The 20,437-nt window shown below is 34.6% G+C and overlaps 2 non-coding genes across 2 annotated transcripts; both read right to left on the bottom strand.

Annotated features, from left to right (window-relative positions):
- Positions 1–2,308: 2,308 nt before the first annotated feature.
- On the bottom strand, positions 2,309–2,463 carry LOC149409130 (U1 spliceosomal RNA). Its single transcript, XR_016305261.1, has one exon. It is a non-coding gene; the product is annotated as a U1 spliceosomal RNA (small nuclear RNA).
- Positions 2,464–2,845: 382 nt separating this feature from the next.
- Positions 2,846–3,007, bottom strand: LOC149409129 (U1 spliceosomal RNA). The gene has a single exon (XR_016305260.1). It is a non-coding gene; the product is annotated as a U1 spliceosomal RNA (small nuclear RNA).
- Positions 3,008–20,437: the final 17,430 nt, after the last annotated feature.

Genomic DNA, 20,437 nt, shown 5'->3' with positions numbered 1-20,437 from the left:
TGTAAAACAAGACTTCAGTTTAAATTTTATGCATTTGGCAAAAATATGAATATATACATTTTTTCTATAACAAAATACGTAACGTTTAGTTTATTATCAACCACAAGGGTATTTTTTTACATTAGCTCCACATGGGAGGCTCTGAGGAAAATAATTTCATTTAAATAAAATGAAAATTCGCTTTCGAAAGTTAGAAGCTATCTTGTGCGAACTACGAACGAAAGTGGCGCCATCTAGAAATAAAATATTAGGGCTTTATAAAAAAATATTTTCACTGTGTTCTTTGTTGGCATTTAAAATCTTTGTTGTTAAGGTTAAACGCAACGCTCGTTGTATTCTACGTGTTCACAGATGGCGTTAATTAATTAATTTTGTTTAAATACGCTTTTGCAAGGTATTGCTTTACAATATTAAGACAAATCATTTGTTTGCGCCCGTATATACGCAATATGAATATGAATCAATAGTTTTGTTCGTTTAAAGACTTAATTCTTTCGAGAAAGGCACACAAATACAATATTTTACCGATGATTCAATCCAATATTGTATTTGTATGCCTTTCTCGATAGAATTGAGTTTTTATATGGACAAAACTATTTATTCATATTCATATTGCGTATATGAGGGCGCAAACAAATAATTTGTCTTAATACTGTAAAGCAATACCTTGCAAAAGCGTATTTAAACAAAATTAATTCATTAACGCCATCTGTGAACACGTAGAATACAACGAGCGTTGCGTTTAACCTTAAGATGCACCACCATAATAAAGCTTGGCATGTGGGGGTGTAATATTATGTTCGTTATTTTTACTATGAGTATTCTGTTTATATTTTCAGCGTATTTTTAAGGTGGTATTTAAAATGTTTATTTTTATTTCTAATACTTTCTGGTAATGTATTAAAATAATTTTACTCCAAGATATTTATAGTTGAATTGCACTGTTTTTTAATTACTTTTTCGAGTTGTGAGAGTTGATGTTTGTCTGGGTTTTCTATTATTTTTAAAGGTGCAGTTTTATTTAGACTATTTTCTTTGTAAATTTGTAAAATTACGTGATATAAAAATAATGCATTTAGTTTTCTGACTTTAAATTCTTTAAACAGACGTTCTGATGAATACGTACCTATATGATTTAAGTGGAATTATTTTTTAATTATTATTTTTTTGAATCTATGATGTATCTTAGTTTCCTCACTCTGTCTTTGAGTACGTTAATGTGTGTGGACGATTTTATGCATTAATTTGTCTACTGTAGTGTATAGGTATTTTATTTCGGTTTGGCTTTCTATCACTAACTAACTAACCATCACGCCGTTTCCCCGCAGGGGTAGGCAGAGAGGACGGACCGCCAAAAAACTCGGTCTTGGCACACACTTCTTGCCTCATTCACATTCATACATCGTCTCATACATACTCTTCTATTATTCTGACTCTTGACATGGCCCGACTCGAGTATCTGATTCACTTGATCGTGCCATGTCTTCCTCGGGCGTCCCAGACTTCTGCTACCATTCGCATTTGCATCATATATCCTCCTTATACTCCAATCTTCGCTCATTCGCTCTACATGCCCAAACCATCTAAGCGTCCCTTTCTTAATCTTACTCATTCTATCACTAAACACGAGATATTGCAGTTATGTTGTTGTGTATTTGCTTAGAGTGGATTATAATTTATTTTTCTTTAGTTTTCCTTGTTTTTTTATGCAGAATTGTATATAATATATTTTTTTTAAACATAGTGTTAAGTAGTAAATTTATGTCAAACCACTTCTTTTAGTTCATTGATGTATCTGTGTTGGCCATGTTGTTTATTTCCGTCCATGTTTATTAGTAGCACTGTGTCGTCCATTTGTTTCACCTTAATTACTATAAAAGGCAATCTGCATCTGGGAAATTTAAATTTTAACGTTCTAATTTTCATTTATTTAAAATGAAAATTCGCTTTCGTTGTATGGGAAGACAGCCATTTAATAATTTAACTTCTTGGGGCCTCCCGCCTCTTATATTCTTTTATTTTGCTTCATACATAGAAATTGGTATCCTCTAGCAATTTGAAAAAATCTAGGATTTGAAAAATCGTTGTGGGAATCTCAAATATATGACATTTTTTTGGGGGAAATAATTTTTTAGAAATTCTCTAACAACCCCCCCCCCCTCCCCATGTAATGAGCAAGTGAAATAGTGAAATACTAGGGAACAGGTATTTATTCATACTTGTACCAATTGTTCCGAGTATCAAGTAAAGCTAGTACGACTCACCTCTATCTCACAGGAGCCACGTCCCACCTCTTAACCAGAACCCAGAAAATATGATAAATTTTTTGACCAAAAATTACGCGCCCGAGTTATCCGCATTAGGGATAATCGCAAGGGTCAGCCGAACCGGAGTGCAATGGAACAGCCTCGCCCTGGGAGTACCGCCTTATTGATCACGGTGTCCCCTACGCCAGGTAAGTATGCTGTGAAAAGGGAATTCGGTTGAGTAAATTTGAAAATTGGTTAATGTGGATGAGTGTTTCAGGCGAATAATTATTGCTTGTTAAAAAATTGTTACCCTTTGTGCTATGCATAAAAGATCTTGTCTTAAAAACATTGTGGAGAATAACTTTTCACTGGACGATGGATTTAAGTTTTGGGGGAATCTATTTTACGTAGAAAATTTGTGAGGAATCGTTACTCAAAAAAATTCTGTAATCTGTACTGCGGCTGAGTATTTATTACTTTCCATCCCCAGATACTCAGGTGTTCAGGAGTATTAAAAATAAAATCGGTATCTCACAGGAGCCACGTCCCACCTCCCACCTCTAAACCAGAACCCAGAATATATGATAAATTTTTTGACGGGACAGCGCGTACGCAGTCCCGACTACCAAAAATTACGCGCCCGAGTTATCCGCATTAGGGATAATCGCAAGGGTCAGCCGAACCGGAGTGCAATGGAACAGCCTCGCCCTGGGGGTACCACCTTATTGATCACGGTGTCCCCTACGCCAGGTAAGTATGCTGTGAAAAGGGAATTCGGTGCATAAACCAATCTGCTGGAAGTTAACACTTACGAACTGCAAGCGGATGTGGCGCCATCTATAAATTGACTTCTGTAGTCTAACATATACTTTGCTACAGAGTACGGAGCAAGAGTTCGCGAAACCTCAAATGTGTTATGTCCGTGTTAAATATTCACTTATTATATATTTCACATATTAAATATGGTTAAATTACACCTAAATTAATATATTTTCTTATGTATTTTTCTTATTATTTTTAACCTTCCTATATTTGCTTTCACATATCACACCTGCTATTTTAAATGAAATACATGCATTAAGTTTGTGAAAGTAAGATGTTTAAGTAGTCCTTGGAGGGGAATGGCCGACAAATATGTCGATGAGGTTCGCTATCCATCACATCGCCAACCTTTCGGTGACGCATAGAGGAGGACGGAACGTGATCAATGTCGAATTGGTACATGGAATATTAGAGGAGGAATGGAAAGAAAGATGAATGAACTGTGTGATACAATGGTGAGCAAATGTTTGGACGTACTTTGTATAACAGAGAGTAGAAAAAAGGGAGCAGTACAATGCAGCATAATGATAGGCTCGTCATTTGGTCTGGGAGACCAGATACGGAGAGGGCATGTCAGGGTGTTGCAGTCCTACTATCTCCCAGAATGATTGAATGTTTGTTGAAATATGAATGTATAAGTCCGAAAATAATGTGGATCAGATTTAAAATCGGTTTGACAAGGGTGTTTCTTGTTATTTGCTTTGCCCCTGTCAATTTTGAAAGCGACGAAGTGAAAGATGATTTTTGGACTGGGGTGAATGATGTAATGACTCTAAAAAATATGAACAAAAGGATTATAATGGCAGGTGATTTTAATGGGTGGGTGGGAATTAGACGTCACGGATTTGAGTCGGTCTTAGGTATGTTTGTGGATAAAATAACGAATGACAAAGGGAACAGAATACTTGAAGTATGTTTAGAGTGGAACCTGTTTGTGTCGAATACTTTCTTCGATCATAAAGGTATCCACCAATATACGTGGGAAAGGTGAAATGAGAGGTCAATTATTGATTTTGTAGTAATTGACTCTAGATTGAGAGCCGTTACCGAGGACAAAAGAGTTTTCAGAGGGGCTGAGGTTGAAACTGACCACTTTCTGGCAGTGTCGAGAGTAAACCTTTTTCGCGGTTGGCGCTCTAAAGTGAAAACAAAAACGGTACTCCAACAAGAGTCAAAATAGAAAAACTGCAAAATGATAATGTCAGAAGTAAGTATGTGAATTGTGCAGAGATGAGATTGAATGAGAAGGAAATGGACGGTCTAGTTAGGTTAGGTTAGGTTGGTACTATCCATATAAATCCATAGATTTTGGTTCATCGACAAATATAAAATTATGTAAAGAAAGGGATATGGCTATTAGAAGATATTTATAGTTGTTTTGACAAAAAATTTACTTTTATTACATTAGCTGACATAAAATCAGTAGATTCAGCCGCAATATTTTTTTAAAGTATTATACAGAAGACTGTGATTCTATCGCTTACATATGCTTACAGAGAGATGAAATTATGGTATATTCTGGTAAATTGTATGGAATTACACATTAAATTTATGGTTCAGTTAACACAATTATGCTTGGAGAAAAATCTAAATTATTTAGAAGTACAACAGAGTTCATCGAAGTGTATCCTCTAACTTCTAATATTCATATTTAGTACCTAGAAATTAACATCTTAAAAAAGGTTATCTAGTTAATTTGGGATTTAACATACATTTTCATGTACAAAGTTTTTCAGACATGGTGAAAGGTCGGTGGTTGTTTATATAGGTGCTTTGTGATTGTGTGGTCCTTTATTCAGAAGAGATCTTCTGATTGTGTTATTTGAATGAATGGAGATTTTTCTCATCATCATATTTCCATTTTCAGCCCAGATGAACTTAGCCAAGTATTGACAATTTCGCCAGGTATAATATGCTGATCACTAGTCATTATCATTATTTTTCCGCCAAGTAATATGAATACGGGATTTTTTCAGAATAAATATTGTTTTATATCTATGATCGGAATACCTATTTAAGTTTTTTTTAACGTCTTACGAGTTACGACTACTTCTTTATTCTTGACCTTACGTAAAAATCAAATAACATTTGATTGAATTAGGTTCATTGTAAAAAAAACTTTTTTTTCTGTAATTTTAAAGTTCAATTCGGAAATCGCGACCAACCTTGGAGGAAATTAAAGACTAGTACCTACCTAATCTTCAACAGAATATAGTCTCCCCCAGGGCTGCCTCGCGTGAATTTTTTTTTATATCTCATCCGTAAAATTTATCAGTTTTCAAATTATAAAAAAGCTTTTTTTTTGGGAAATTACATAGTTATTTAGGGATTTTGAATAATATATTATTACGTTTTCCGGAAGAAAAACTGATAAATGCGTTGCACGACGTAAGTGAACGAAATGACTTTTTGAAAATTATGTATAAGTATATATAAATATATATTTAAACATGTATTTTTATATTGACCCCACACAGGAAAATAATTTTCCTAGGGGTCCATGTCATTTTTGGGGATGCTGTGTGGATAGTCTTTTTAATGAAAGTAAGGAGAGAAAGTTCTGGGAAGGTAAAAGGTATGATTGTTGGGTAATAATCTACGGGTCAGTGTGTCCAGGAGTGACGAACGTATGAACATTTGAACGTATGGCATAAGGCGATGGGTCGAGAGACCAATTGGAGAGACCAGGCACCCCTACTAAATCACAAAACGTAGCGAACCCTTTGGTGTGACCAATGGCTGGTACCCAACCCCGCTTCCCAAATATGTGGGATAAACACCTAGACGATACACATATTATGTGTGGAAGGCGTGCTTGGGTACGTTTTCCTTACTTCGAGTGAAATTGATTAAACATTTTAGGTTTCCAAATTCTTTCTCGAACATTTATTCACATTCATTGGCCTGCCTAGAACCTTGACTCGAAATGTCTCATGTAAACTAGCGAAAAGAGTTTTCTTACAAATTGGTTCACACTTCTAGGGATTATAATATTTTCTGTGGTTAGAAAAAAAAGAACTTACGTAAAGGAGAGGCAAGAAGAGATTAGTAGAAACCAGAAAAGATAAGAGGAGGCGGTAAGGCGTAAGAACATTTAAGAAGTGATATGACGAACAAAGAAGGGGCGAGAAGATGCAATAAGAAGCATGATCTAAGAAGATACTAAAACAGACTAGAAGAGACGAGAAGCGGCGTTAAGATGTAAGGAGATTAACGAAGAACCAAGACAAAAATAGACAAGATGAAACAATATATACCAGGAAGAGGCAAGGAAATATAAGAAGAGACAATAAGAAAGAAGACGAAGATTCCTTGTTGCGCTAACTCTTTCTTTAGACAACGTTTCGAACAAAGTTACAGTGTCCATTATCAGGGCAGATGTGTGACACATCTTTAGGAGTTACACAGGAGTTAGCACAATACGGCATAACACCCCAAAAACAAATACCAAAAATAACGTTCAATCAATTTTATTATTCCTGCCGATCCTAATTTTGTAGGTTAACTAAACAGTGCTCACTGGTATACCGGTCTCACCGGGACACGAGTGCTCTTGGTTGGGATGGTACAATCGTATAGTATCGTATAGAAACTATTTTTGGTCGACATACGCAAACCCGGAAAACTGATTCTTTTACGAAATTCTATCCGGTTCGCTGTTTTTTTTTGCAACCCTGCTTTTAATTCAAATGTCAAAGTAATATCGTGAAAAGCCTTTAGACCGAGTCGAGGGTTGCCCCATTCACATTTTTCCAATAAAATTATTATCGTTCTGTATTCGTCAGATGTTTTACCATGTTCTGGGAGACTAATAAGACCTCCCAGTTAATTAGCGTTCGCAATCCCAGGTAAACAACGACTCCGTTCAGAAATGAAATGTCGATATAAAATTTGTCCTATGAATTGGGTGCCTTAGGATTATTTCAAGGTATATCATAAAGGAGAATTTATTAAAAATATAATTTTAGATTGCGTTGCAGAGGCGTAACGATGAGCTTACGAACCACGGGGCAAAAGTTTTTAAAATGACTAACTTCGTTAAAAACAGCTTTGTAAGAAATAGAAGAAAAATTTATTTTAACTCATCTGCTTTTTGATTTTCGTATTTTTTTGTGAATACCGCAGGAGAGTTCCAACTGCTTTCAGCTAGATCCAGTGACATTCTGGCATCCCCAATTGAGATGGGGGTGAAGGTAGTGGGGAGAGAAAGACATGGAAAAGAGAAAGGTAGAGAAGTCCCTGACTATTCAGATAATGGTCATGGTCACCAATCACGAATAATGCTATTTGAAGATGTGATGCATCTGCTTATGTTATTTTCGGTATAGATCTGAAACAACCACACGGAGAAAAATTATTAATATTGAATAACGTTAATTTATTAAGAATCTCTCTATTTTTTTCTTAATCCGGTAAAAAATGGGATTGCAGGCGGTTAATAAACCCGAAAAAGACGGAATTGATTGCACTACGAAAAAATCCAGATACAAGTAAGATGCTCCCCGTATACCTACCTTTTTAACGAGGCAAGAATAAATACATGTTCGAACGCTAAATACTTGGGGCACATTATTAATCAAGACCTATTGGACGATGGCGATATCGAACGACAAAGGAGAAGCCTTAGCATAGTGTCTAATATGATTGCCCACAGATTTTGCAAATTCATCAATACCGTTAAAAAAATACTGTTCAACGCATTCTGTACTGACCTGTATACGTGTGAGACATGGTGTCACTACCGAACTTGCTCGATGGAACGACTCCGAATTATATATAAATACACCTGTAGAATCATATTTGGATACCGAAGATACGACAAACATCGACAATGTTCACGGAATTTGGACTAAATGGATTTGCCGGCCTGATGAAACACCGGGTCACTGGAGCCAGGATGCGGCTAATGGCCTCCGCCAATACGTTGGTGACCGCAACCTACCAGCACCAAACACCACTCCTGAGTGAGCGCTGGGTCGAAGCTCACTCAAGACCACGCCCTGCATAGTTGTACTCTGTTAATTTATTATTCTTCATATATTTTTGCATTTTTCACATATCTATTGTACAAAAAATATGTATATCTATATATGACGTGTGGGATTGCACTAACCTCCCCACATCCTTGAATAAAAATTATTATTATTATTAACGAATGAATTTCGAACGAATGGGGTTTTCCTATACTTTTAGTAAAATACGAATTTATAATCACAATGTCGTAACACATGTACATCAAAATTCTATAAATTCTCGCATTCGTCATTGTATTTATTGTATGACCGGTCGGTGGCTGAGTTGACATCGCGTTAAGGTCCCACTTAGGCATAGTGTGTTCAATCGCTCAGCTCGCTAAGTCCTTCATCACAACACAAGCAATTTTTTCCGCTTACCGTGGTGGTAGTAGGAAATTTTCAAATATTGTCAGGTTATTCGTAACCCGGGAATGTTGCGCTTTCTTTAAAAAAATAAATGTAATTTCGTCCGTGAACACGTGTTCCGATATTTTAGAAATTTTACTCAATATTTATCAGGAAACGGCCTACAATTCCGATCTTAACCGGATTATCAATAATTTTTAAGCGATTTTTAATAAATTAGCAATATTCATTTTTTTGTTCATGCAAAGACGGATGCTAGTTTTGAATTTGAAATTTAAGCCTCGATTAGGCAAATATTTGGATCTCGAAACACGCCTACAAGGCACTTTTTTATTATTCTTTATTCTATGCCGAATACAAAGAAGATCCGTCGTCCCTGGTTTGCATATTTCAATCGCCTCGTTGATTAGGTGAGCTCGATACGTTCAGGCTCTCTCAGCTTAGCCTTAAATCCAAATAGATGGCCAGTATCCTAAAAATGTTTTGCTATCGCGGATTCGTCCGGGTGGCCGAGTTTGCATACCCGAAAAGGATCAAAGACATTCGTCAAGAGAGTCATTTCTATCTGTCCCACGTAAACTTTATCACATCCTAATGTCAAATCTAAAGGCGCAAATTATATTGTAAATAACGATATGTATAAAAAGACAATACCAATAATATCACTCATAACAAAATCCACTCACCTGAATTGAAATACAAAGTAAAACAAAATGTCTTTATCTTTAGAAATCATAGTAGGCACAATGTAATACTCGTATTTCAAAATCAATAAGAAATGTTAACTGGTTCGATCTTGTAGAGTGATCAAATATACACGAACAGGCTTCTTTAGAAAAATATATCGTCAAGGCTCTGTTCTTAACCTCGACATATTTTACTGGGAACTAATAAAATAATGTTTTATTCCAGGAAGAACCTATTGAGTACCTTCCCACACGTATAGAGAGGCAATTCGAATACCTGAAAATGCCCTATTATGAAATTCCTAAAACATTCTGAAAGACGTGCAGCCCTCGAAGAAATGTCCCTGTAATTATTATTTTACTGGAGTGTGTTGAATATTGAAATGCTCAAGGAAAAGAATTGGGTTTACCTGAATGAATAATTATTAATTTTTAATTTGGTCAGTGTTTGATTTTAGACCAGTGTGTAGTGATGGACAAAAGCATTACAAAAAGGTTCACACTACGACTTTTAATCACGGGAATTATTTTCAAAATCGGGATCCCCGTATTAACAACTGAAGACAGATTTAAATCGACTTCCTCTATAATTTCAACTATCTAATTTCAACACAGGGAGTCTTCGAATCTGTTCTTCGACTGATTTCGACATTTCGGCAACTGTCTTCATCTTCATCTTTTGGTAAGGTTTAGATTTTTTGTAGGGATCATCTAAAACTACCAGATGAAAAGAGAAGTGACAGTGCGTCTGCCTGAAAAATTCCTGTGTAGTGATGTCACAAGACTAAATATTGAATGTGATTCAGACTTCAATAAATCTTTCTTACATCTAAGAAAGAGCGCAATAAATATATCCCTCCGTAAAATATTTACGACCTGTATCCCAAAAGCTCATTAATATTATGCAATAAACAATATGCGGCCAAAAGAAAATAATATTTTCACGGTTGAAACAAGGACGTGATTTCAACAAAAATCCCGTAATCCTGGTATTCAGCCAAGCGCAGCATCGGATTCCCGAGTTCCAGTTCAAACCCAGGAGTCGTGGTCATGGGTTCAATTATCTGCTAGCTATGTCATTATTATAATAATAATATTTACCGCTTAAAATGATGATGCGCTATGGAGCTTTGAGATGATGCATTCCATCATTTGAAATCGCTCAATAAGATATTATATTTCATAAACACCTACAGCCTTACTTAAAAACGTGTTGTAAATATTAGACTACATGTAAGGTCAGAATAGTAAAAAATCATAATTTTTTTTTGGTTGAAACGGTCTTAAACCAGGCTTAACGCCGGCTTTACCACAGTAACGTTGAACGGGTGTGTAAGAATCTAATTAGTAAAAATCCTTGTAATTACGGTGAAGCTGGGTGGTAATTACTTCTTCTTTTTCCGAATGTTTCGAAATTTTCAAAGTTCGACAAGATGGCTAGAAAATAATATTTTCAAATTCATTTAGCTCCGTTTGATTTATTAGCATCAATATGGAGAGATTTTTTCAAGAGTCATAATGATATTCCTTTTGAATCTCTATGTACTCTGTGATGTTAAATATGTTGATATCAGAAGCGATTCTATTTAGTAACAATTTACATTTTCATCGTTCCTTTTGTATATGCGCAACATACAAGATTTAAATTACCCCAGAACAACCCGGTCTATACCCTCCTCCCCCCTTTTACTTGAAATATTTATTGGGCTTGTTTTTGTAATGGAGAGAAATGGAGGAAAAGAAAGAGAAAGATAAGATCGTATCTCTTTCTAGGTCTTCTGATCCATCTTTCATAACTATTGTCTCCTCTGTTACTCTTAGCACGTGCAAACATCTCAATTTTAATTATTGGTGAAATGAAAACACTACTAATTTATAGAATCACCTCAAACATCGTCCATCCATCATTGTGTGGTTCAAGGTACAAGGCACAAGGACTACCAAAGCGAATCTTGATCAACCCGCAACTGCTTCAATTCAGTCAGAGCCGTGTCTACTATAGATGCAGTGGAACGTTGAACCGGGCGGCAAAATTATTTATTAATTTTGTTTCCTTGTTTTAATATTGCTATCACTTAACATGAACCATGAACTTTGAATAATATTTGTGTACACGTAAGCGTACACGTGGCACACGTCAACAGTGTAATTAGCTTACACCTTAATATACATACGAGTTTTTAATATAGATAGATCACAGTTTTTAATCGTGAAAACAGGCATTTGGTACGCCCTTATTAATAAACCCATTGCCTTGTAAAGCAAGCTTCAAATTTGGTTTATTTGTGAAATATGTTAATTTATGAAGCATAAAATAACTAAAATCTTTTTACTTTACTTATGGTAACTCCACAGTAAATATTAGGTTTATTCACCAACGTAGAGACGTATTAAATACTGGTTGCAGCTTGCAGCAGTTCCAGAATTCATAATATAGGTACGGTTTTTAATGTCTTTGGTCTGGTCGCCTTCAAATAACTTTTTTTCGACCTTCATTGTCAGTATTACTTTGATCGCTAATGCAGTCACTAGTCACTGGCCACTGACGATCATTGTGTAGGCGAGCTATATTCTCGTAGCTTGCCCTATTTCAGCACATCGCTTATCATACATTCCCATTAGGATATGATGTTTATAACGTAACGCGATTTGCCTGTAAGGGATTTTAAATTTGCTTTAATAGGGGTGTGATCGCAATAGGCGATTCAAGAGTGGACTGTAAAATATTAATTGTGAATTTTGAATTTGACACAACTATGGTTGGAGATGGTGAACATGGAGTAAGGAAGGAATCCGACTAACCCCTTTGATGTTCTTCAAATATGATGATGTTATGATTTCATCCTCAGGAGATATGATTTCACGCACAAGATTCCATAACATCCAGGTTGGATAAAAAACACACTGAGGGAACCGAGTATGTTCACTGCACAGGCCTTCTACCCTGAGTCAATATTAATAACAGCGCTCATAACAATAGATGTTCATAAAACAGGCTCTCTCAAATAAAAAAAAACTGGTATGACAGTCACTTTTATTGTTGTAAAATGTCACACACAAACGTGGGTATTGTCAGATAATGATAGGTACTTGTAGGTAAAAATAGGATGGCAAAAATGCAAGGAAAATGTTAAAGGCAGATTAATAGTTGCGTCAACAGGAAGTTTTTGTTTTCTTTAACTTTTTCTTAAAAAATATATATTTAAATTAATAACTTAACATTTAGAGAGTCGGGGTCGGGGTGTATTAACCCGGTCAGTAGCGGCTTGTGACTGTTCTGTCTTCTAGAGCTAATATAACAAAAAATGGCATTATTGATGTTGTTGTAGCTAAAAACAATTTTTTATTTTTTTTCTAAAATTAAATTTTTGTGTGAAGATTTTCAGGAATTTCCTAAATAAAAAAATTCTGAAAATCTTCATAAAAAAATCAAACTTTCGAAAAAAAATTTTTTTTAGCTTCAACAACATCAGTAATGTCTAATTTTAAACTTAGCACTCTATCGCACTGAAAAGTCACGAGCCGCCACTGGACCCGGTCATTATAAAATACTTTCAAAAAATACAAAGAAGTATTTTTTCTGAAAAAAGGGCGTTAATATCTGTACGTCCGTCCCTAAACAAAGGACTCGCTCCTGGTTTGAACTTCCTTCCGATGTTCTGAGGTGAGAGAGATCATCTAAGAGATTCTATCAGACTCATGAGGGAACTAATGCTGCTACATTATATAGTCATTTGAACCGATGTATATATGTACCAAAATCATTAGTACAGTATAGATTAGTATTTCTACATCGTTTGTAGGTGTACACAGTTATATCTCACTATTTAGTGAAGTAATTTGTATTTACATGGGGTTTTGAAACTGAATTACCTTCATAGATTTATAAAAATAAAAATATGTGAATACTGTCCAAGAGTTCCAATTGCTCCGTCTGGAACCAGTCTGTAGTATCCTCAATAAATTGGGTGTAGGTGTATGGTGTAAGACTGAAGGTAGTGGGGACGGGAAGGAGATGAAGAAGACGAAGGCGGGGAAGTAGGTACTGGGTATATTCATATGTGCATAAATAATACAAAGGGTATATACGTTTTTTATTTATGTAATTTTTTTTTAAATTTTGCTGGCAACCCGAGCGTTTATTGAAATAACATTATCACATACAAACAATTAAGTAACCCGCCTCACTAGAAGATTTCTGTTCTGAGGCAGGTACATATAGGTATATGCTTAAACATACACATACATACATACGTACGCATACGCAAGTTACAGTTCTGGGTCCGTTACTGTTTATCATCTATGTTAATGACATATTCATACAAAAACTAAACGGGAAAATAATATCGTATGCTGATGACACTGCCATAATAATAAAATGTACGGATTGGAATACTGTTAATAACTTGGCAAATGCTGATATTAATATACTGAAAAATTAGTTCGATAAAAATCTTCTCTCTTTAGACACAGAAAAAACAAAATTTATCCCATTTTCAATCAATAAATTTAAATCAGAACCAGAGTTAAAAATTATAATACATCAACGCAAATGTAGCAGAACTAACTGCAATCAAAATTGTCCTATCCTTAGTCCAACATCCAAAATCAAATATCTTGGTGTATATATAGATCAACATTTTAAATGGAAAACACATATTTGTGAACTTAGAAATATTCTTAGACTAGAAAACCTAAAAAGAGTGTACAATGCGATTGTTCAATCTATATTACAATATGGTATAATTGGTTGGGGAGGAACATATAATAAAATTTTGAACCCACTTAAAGTAGTTCAAAGATTGGTAATCAAAGTAATTTTGAAAAAACCGTCAAAATTTTCTACCGAAATTCTTTTTTCAATTTTCAAAGTACCTACAGTAGACAAAATGTATCAAAAATATTCAATACTTCAAATTTACAAAGAAATACAGTCAAATACTCATAACTTGCAATTCAATACATCAGCAAGATACCAGAAAACTATTAAAATCCCAAAATTTAACACTAAGCTCATTCAAAATACCTATCTTTATCTAGGCATAATTTATTTTAATAACCTTTCATTAAATTTAAAAAATATTCAGGAATTTCATCTTAAATTAAAAAATTACCTTAAACTATTATAAGTCCAAAATACGTTCACTACTTACATCTAGAAGTAATATTGTTTAAATCTTGTGTTGTTTCTTAATAATTTATTTACCTTAATACTAACATGTACATGATTGAACTAGAATTCCCTCACCAAACACGAGAGCATTGTCTCTTTATGGTGAGGAAAGGCTACTTTAATTTCTATTGTTTTATATCTTGTTTATATCCTGTATACTTATCTATGTAAAAAAATATTTTTTTCAAATATTAAATAAAAAAAAAATAAAAAAAATATTTATATATCCGTATATAAACTTAAATCAATATATACACATACATTCATATGGACATATATATACACATACATACACACATAAATTCACATACGTATACTCATTCATTCACATAATCATAAAAACATAAGTATACAAAGTTTGAATAAAATTATTAGAAAATATTTTAAGGTATAATTAATCATAAATCCTAAAATCAAAAAAAATATTCGTAATTACTAAAAGGTTAACATGGTGTCATAAAACGAAATATCTAAAAGAACAATTAAATATTACAATTTGAGGTTTTACTCAATAAAGTTATTCCGAAAAATGAATATATTAATATTATGAATAATGATGGTTCGACAAGTATTGGCTATTTCGTCAACTCAAAAAATATATATGATGGATAGTATAAATAGAATATATTCCTATGTGAGTACCACACAAGAGTCTGAACAGTTCCTAACCGTCTGCAACCAGTGAGACTATTGCGTCCCCGATGATAAGGGTATGTTGTGAGGCTGAAGGTATAGGAAGGAAAGGAGATGCGGAAGAGAAAGGGCTATGGTCTTCCACCAGGGCAATACTGAAAGTACCGGCTGGCCGTGCCGCAAATATACTGTATAAATTATTAAGTTGTAAAACAATACAAATTAATTAAATAAAATTTATTTTCGCGCGCCATAGATTGATAGGTAATTGAGTGGTAGCGATACGACAGATATTGAATGTCTCTCGACACACGTCTGCAATGTTGTCTTTGGTTTGTTTTGTTGCACTGTATACTGTTTTAATACAACAATCCTAGTCATAAGTTCCAAAATGAATTAAAACAAAACCCAAAAGCAGCATCTCTCCAACCTCATATTCCGCATTATGTACTCATATTACGTCGAGTAGGTACGTGTTTTGTATATTACATCGAAATAGAAAATACTAGATTCAGAAATTAATAACCTGTATGGAAATGTTCCTATCCTACTACACGCAGTCATAAGTATGGCAATGATAAAGGAATTGGAGAGAGGGAAATTGAAGATTGCGCATTACCTGACTATCAGAACCGATCAGTAAACATTCACGGAGAAAAAGCCTCCGCATACCCAACTTCTACCGATTTATAACAAGTTTCTCGTTAACTCTTTAAGTTTTTAACTTCCAAAATAGATAGATATTATCATAAAAAATTGTTATATTTTAAGATAATATACATACATTTTTAAAGCCGAAACGGTAAATATATGAAATTCCTCGATAAAAAAAAACTCCAAGTAAGCTCGATTTTTTCAACTGTAAACAACCAACTTTATTTTTGTAGGAAAGGCTTTGTTAGTGCTAAATTTCTAAATTACTAAATTATTAGTAAAAAATAAAATGAGCAGTAATTGTTGATTGAAGTAGGTACGTCAGTATTAAAAACGTTTATTATCTTAGATTCCAAAACTAAGCAGTTTTTTATGAGTATCGAGCACAGACATAGGAATTAATAGACGAGAAGATAATGTCGAGGGGTAAAATCAACTGTTGAAGAACGAAGGGAGTAAGGCTGACTGTGATTCGTCAATAAATCAATCTGACAGTAAATAGGCATCTCGCATTATAATATCACCATTTACTTCTTAAAAGTAAAACCTGCTTTTGAATGAATAGACATTTTTACATGGGAGCGCAAATTACTCGCCACGTTATGAACAAATTTGCGAAGTCCAAATTCGGCAAAAAAATTCGGTTCTATTTTCAGAGTCGAATATTTCGTTTAAGTATTTAGTTAAGACACTTTTATAAATTATCATAATTTACTTCCCAGCAACCAACCAGCTTTGTGTTTCGCGTCCAGACGTTTCTCGATGTGATAGTATATGTTTCTAAAACTGATCTATATTATACGATGTGAATATGCTTAAAATAAAGTAAAATAATGCTTATATATGGAATGTAATACGACAATTGGGTTTATTCTCTTTTTCACATCTATTTTTACAAGTTTTCATAGTACAAGTCAACATTTTGCAGTGTTATTTCGTAAAATGAACCGATAATGCCTCGACCATAGTTCGCACAAGAATGATGACGTCACGTTTTCAAACTTCACTTGAGGCCATACGCGAGCACAGCCGGCTCCAATGGAACCGGTATGGGGAGTGGGGATAATACGCTTTTAATCACTTAGGGCAGGTCTACTAATATTCATATGTCTATGGTATCGAGAATACTCGTGAAGAAATGGTCTTAAAAGTGTCTTAGGCAAAGATACCGCTTTTTGTTCAATTTTAATTACTAGTACATATTGAATTATTTGGCGGGTTGGAAATAAGCCGAAGTGGCTCAGTGGTCCAGAGCATCTGACTGGACATCAGAAGGTGCCGATTCAATTCCCGTGCCGGCATTTATTTTTACTCGGGAAATATTTTCAATTTTTTTTGATATTTCAGGTGACTAATTATTGCAATTAATAATTTGTTATCCTTTTGTGCTATGCAACCTTGTCCTAAAAACGTTAGTTTATCATTTAAAAAAAACAAACGTGAATGTGTGCCGGTGTTTATATTTTACAGTTTTTTTCTTGTGCAGGCCTACAGGTCCCGTACAATAGTCATAATCGTGATGGAAAAAAAAAGTTTTTTTCGTAATTTTTAATGACTTCATATATCACGTTTCAAAAGTGTTCTTATTTGTCACGGAATCGTCATAAAAATTCATATAATCATCCAGGGTCCATCTAGTCAATTCTATTACAATCGTGTTTGGGTTGTAGATTTAAGGTTTTATCAAGCGTCTTATTCAGCTATCGGGTTTCGGGGGCTGTACACAAATTATTTACATTCCTAGCGGAGGCTTTGTTGTTGATAGGGCTGGCCCAAAACACCGATGTTTCATGTTAAACACTACAATTATGTACAAAAATAATAATACATTAACAGCATAAAAGAGGCTCTGCGGAATATCCCACTGAGTTGACGTTATCTTCGGGGTTCATTTTTATAGATTTTAAATAGATTTTAAAAATTTAAATACCGCACAATATTCCAAATTCCTCGCAACCGTCTGGAGCCAGTAACACTTTGGCATCCATAATGGGGGTATGTTGTGGGGCTAAAGGTAGTGGAGAGGGGAGGATATGGTGAAAATGAAGGTGGGGAAGTACTTGTTCATTTAGATCTTGTCACCAAACACGGCTAATGCCATTTGAAGCAACGTTTCAGGGGCTCTATTCCTGAATCGAGTTGTCGAGAATCGTTGGTCGTCGTTGCTATTCCCGAAATTGGCCGAAGGTACATACTTCGACGCCAAACGTCAAAAGTCATTCCACAAAACAACTACTGGGTATAACCAGTAGAAAAAGGGCAGCGAGTTGTAGGTTGTTGGCGTTTCTATGGAATTGGCTGTCAAAATCTAGTCTAGCTGTCAATTTTTGTTTTACCGCGCGGATTCCGCAAATGTAAAAGTGGGTGAAAATTTCCCACTTACTAAGTCTTTATCGGAGCTTACAAGCTCAATTAAGAGTTGCTTTTGGCAATTTGTAATATGTCCCGCAGCCATTTCTGTTTTGAATAACGAATAACTGTTGTCTGTTTGACAGTCACACCATAGAAATCCCAAAAACATCAGGAACATAGACAATATTCACAGGGGTGCCAATATAATCATCTCTTCTACCAACTTCGACCGTTCGACGCTCAAGAATACGTAAAATTGAAACATTCGAAAAAGTTAGTCGCGACGACTAGTAGTTTTTCACTCGAAGACGGCGCATACGAAAACGATTGATCGTTTAACTCCAGAATCGCAGGCCAGTTCTGATGACTGGTGGTCTTACACTTATATCTTATGTATCTTTCACCCTAGAAAGTACCGCAAATATATTATATACTATTTTATATAAATAAATTGTGAAATAACAAGAGTAAAATCTAATAAAATTTACTTCCACCCTCTACGACCTTCGAATTGCTAGTCGAAAGCCTTAACCCTCGACCACAGATGCCCTTGTTATGATTGGAAAATGTTGTTCTATTTATTTATTTGTGACCAGAACGACAAGTTTCACCTTGTTGCTGTCGTCTTTAGACCGATAACCAGGATGAAACCGGCCTGGCAACAAATAATTAAAAGCAGCTAAAGTGTAAGGTTTTTTTCAATTGTTTATGGTAACTATGTAAATCAGCACTAAAGTTTGCTTTTGGTCATCTAATTGCTAATGATAATTCAGTAATCAGTAACCTAAACCAACCTGTATATATTCACACATCAAAAATTCGAACATATCCATAAATAGCTATTTGACCACCAAAAAACAAAATTAGCAACTATCTGCAATTATTTTGTTTTCATTTAATGGTCACCAAGAGTAAATTCTGTGTCCAATCTCATAACTCATTGACTAGTGGTGGAAATGATATTGATATTGATTAGTAATGGAAATGATATTGCAAGGTAAAATACCAGCAAGAAAAACTCGGTAGCTACATTCATTCATGTATCCATCCGTGCTTGATTTCAACATTTTAGAAGCTGTAGAGTACTGAAAGAGATTGTATGTTTATTTATTATAAGCAATAATTAGTCGCCTGCAATATCAATACAAATTGAAAATATCTCCTGAGTAAAAATAAATGCCGCCGACGGGAATTGAACCCGCGCCTTCTGATGTCCGGTCAGACGCTCTCGACCACTGTGCCACGTCGGCTTATTTCCAACCCGCCAAATAATTCAATATGTATTAGAAGTTCAATCAACAATTACTGCTTATTATATTTTTTTCCTCCTGTAAACAATCAACTTTATTTTTGTGGGAAATAATAATAATAATACCTGGATGACTTTTATAGCGCCGTTTTTGTGCAAAAACACCTCAAGGGCGCTGTACAAACTTATAATACATTTCTACAGTGTTATTACTTAACTATTTATGGAGAAAATATACAGTACAATACTTACCTGGTAGGTCACTTGAGATTAACACTTAATTAACATTATCTAATTGTTTATTGGCGAAATTTAGATACAGGGTTTAGGACTTAATTAAAAAATTGAATATAACTGGACTTTCTCTTAGGATTGGTATATTTAATTTAAGGGTACGACGACTTAAAAAGGTAAGTTTTTAGTTTAGACTTTGTTAGTGCTAAATTTCCCACTAGATGTCGTCGAATACGATACTACAGACAACTAACTATTGCTTGTAATAATATATTATATTTTGTGGTTCGCATAAAAACCTTGTCTTATAAACATTAGTTTATCATTAAAAAATAATGAGATTGTATGTGCCTAAATGCACACTCGTGGGAGTTCCCATGTACTTTTTCATACTCCGAAAGCGAGGACTTTTGCCTATACGAATGCGCCAATCAACAGAGCGACTCAACTGCTTGACTCAATTATCAACATTTTCAACGTCACTTAAAGACAAGTCAACAACTATCGTTTGACTCATGTCACAAAATGGTAAGACTGCCACCCATGATATTTTTACACTCACATGCACCTCAAATTTGTATTCTTCTTCCTAACATATTGGTGTGTAACCGTTTTATAGGGAACGTGAAGAAATAAATAAATTCCAGCGAGTTCCACTAAAACAGATTTTAGTGGAACTTGCTAAGGTGTTATTTTGTTAACCCCTCCAGCTTTTCAGGGTCATATATGACCGGGCGTCCATATTTTAAAAAAGTATTGTTATATTTTTTTCTAAACATAATCGTTTTGACGTTAGGAAGAGAAATAATAATTCTTTCCAGTTTACCTCAAATACCTACATTACATTTTACATTTTCTGTATTTTCTTACAAATTTCCCTAACAAAACGAATGTGTTTTTAAAACATCGAAATCTCGATTGGAGTAAATAAATGAAATAAAAATGAGGTTAGCGTTTTTGACAACATTTTGCGCGTTTGATATTAAAATTTTATAATTTAAAAA

The sequence above is a fragment of the Hesperophylax consimilis genome, unplaced genomic scaffold (genome assembly GCF_061612785.1).
Source record: "Hesperophylax consimilis isolate HC1 unplaced genomic scaffold, BYU_Hcon_1.0 scaffold_35, whole genome shotgun sequence".
Classification (NCBI taxonomy): Eukaryota; Metazoa; Arthropoda; class Insecta; order Trichoptera; family Limnephilidae; genus Hesperophylax; species Hesperophylax consimilis.
Note: the sequence above shows the minus strand (reverse complement) of the source record. Positions and strands in the feature narration are given on the sequence as shown.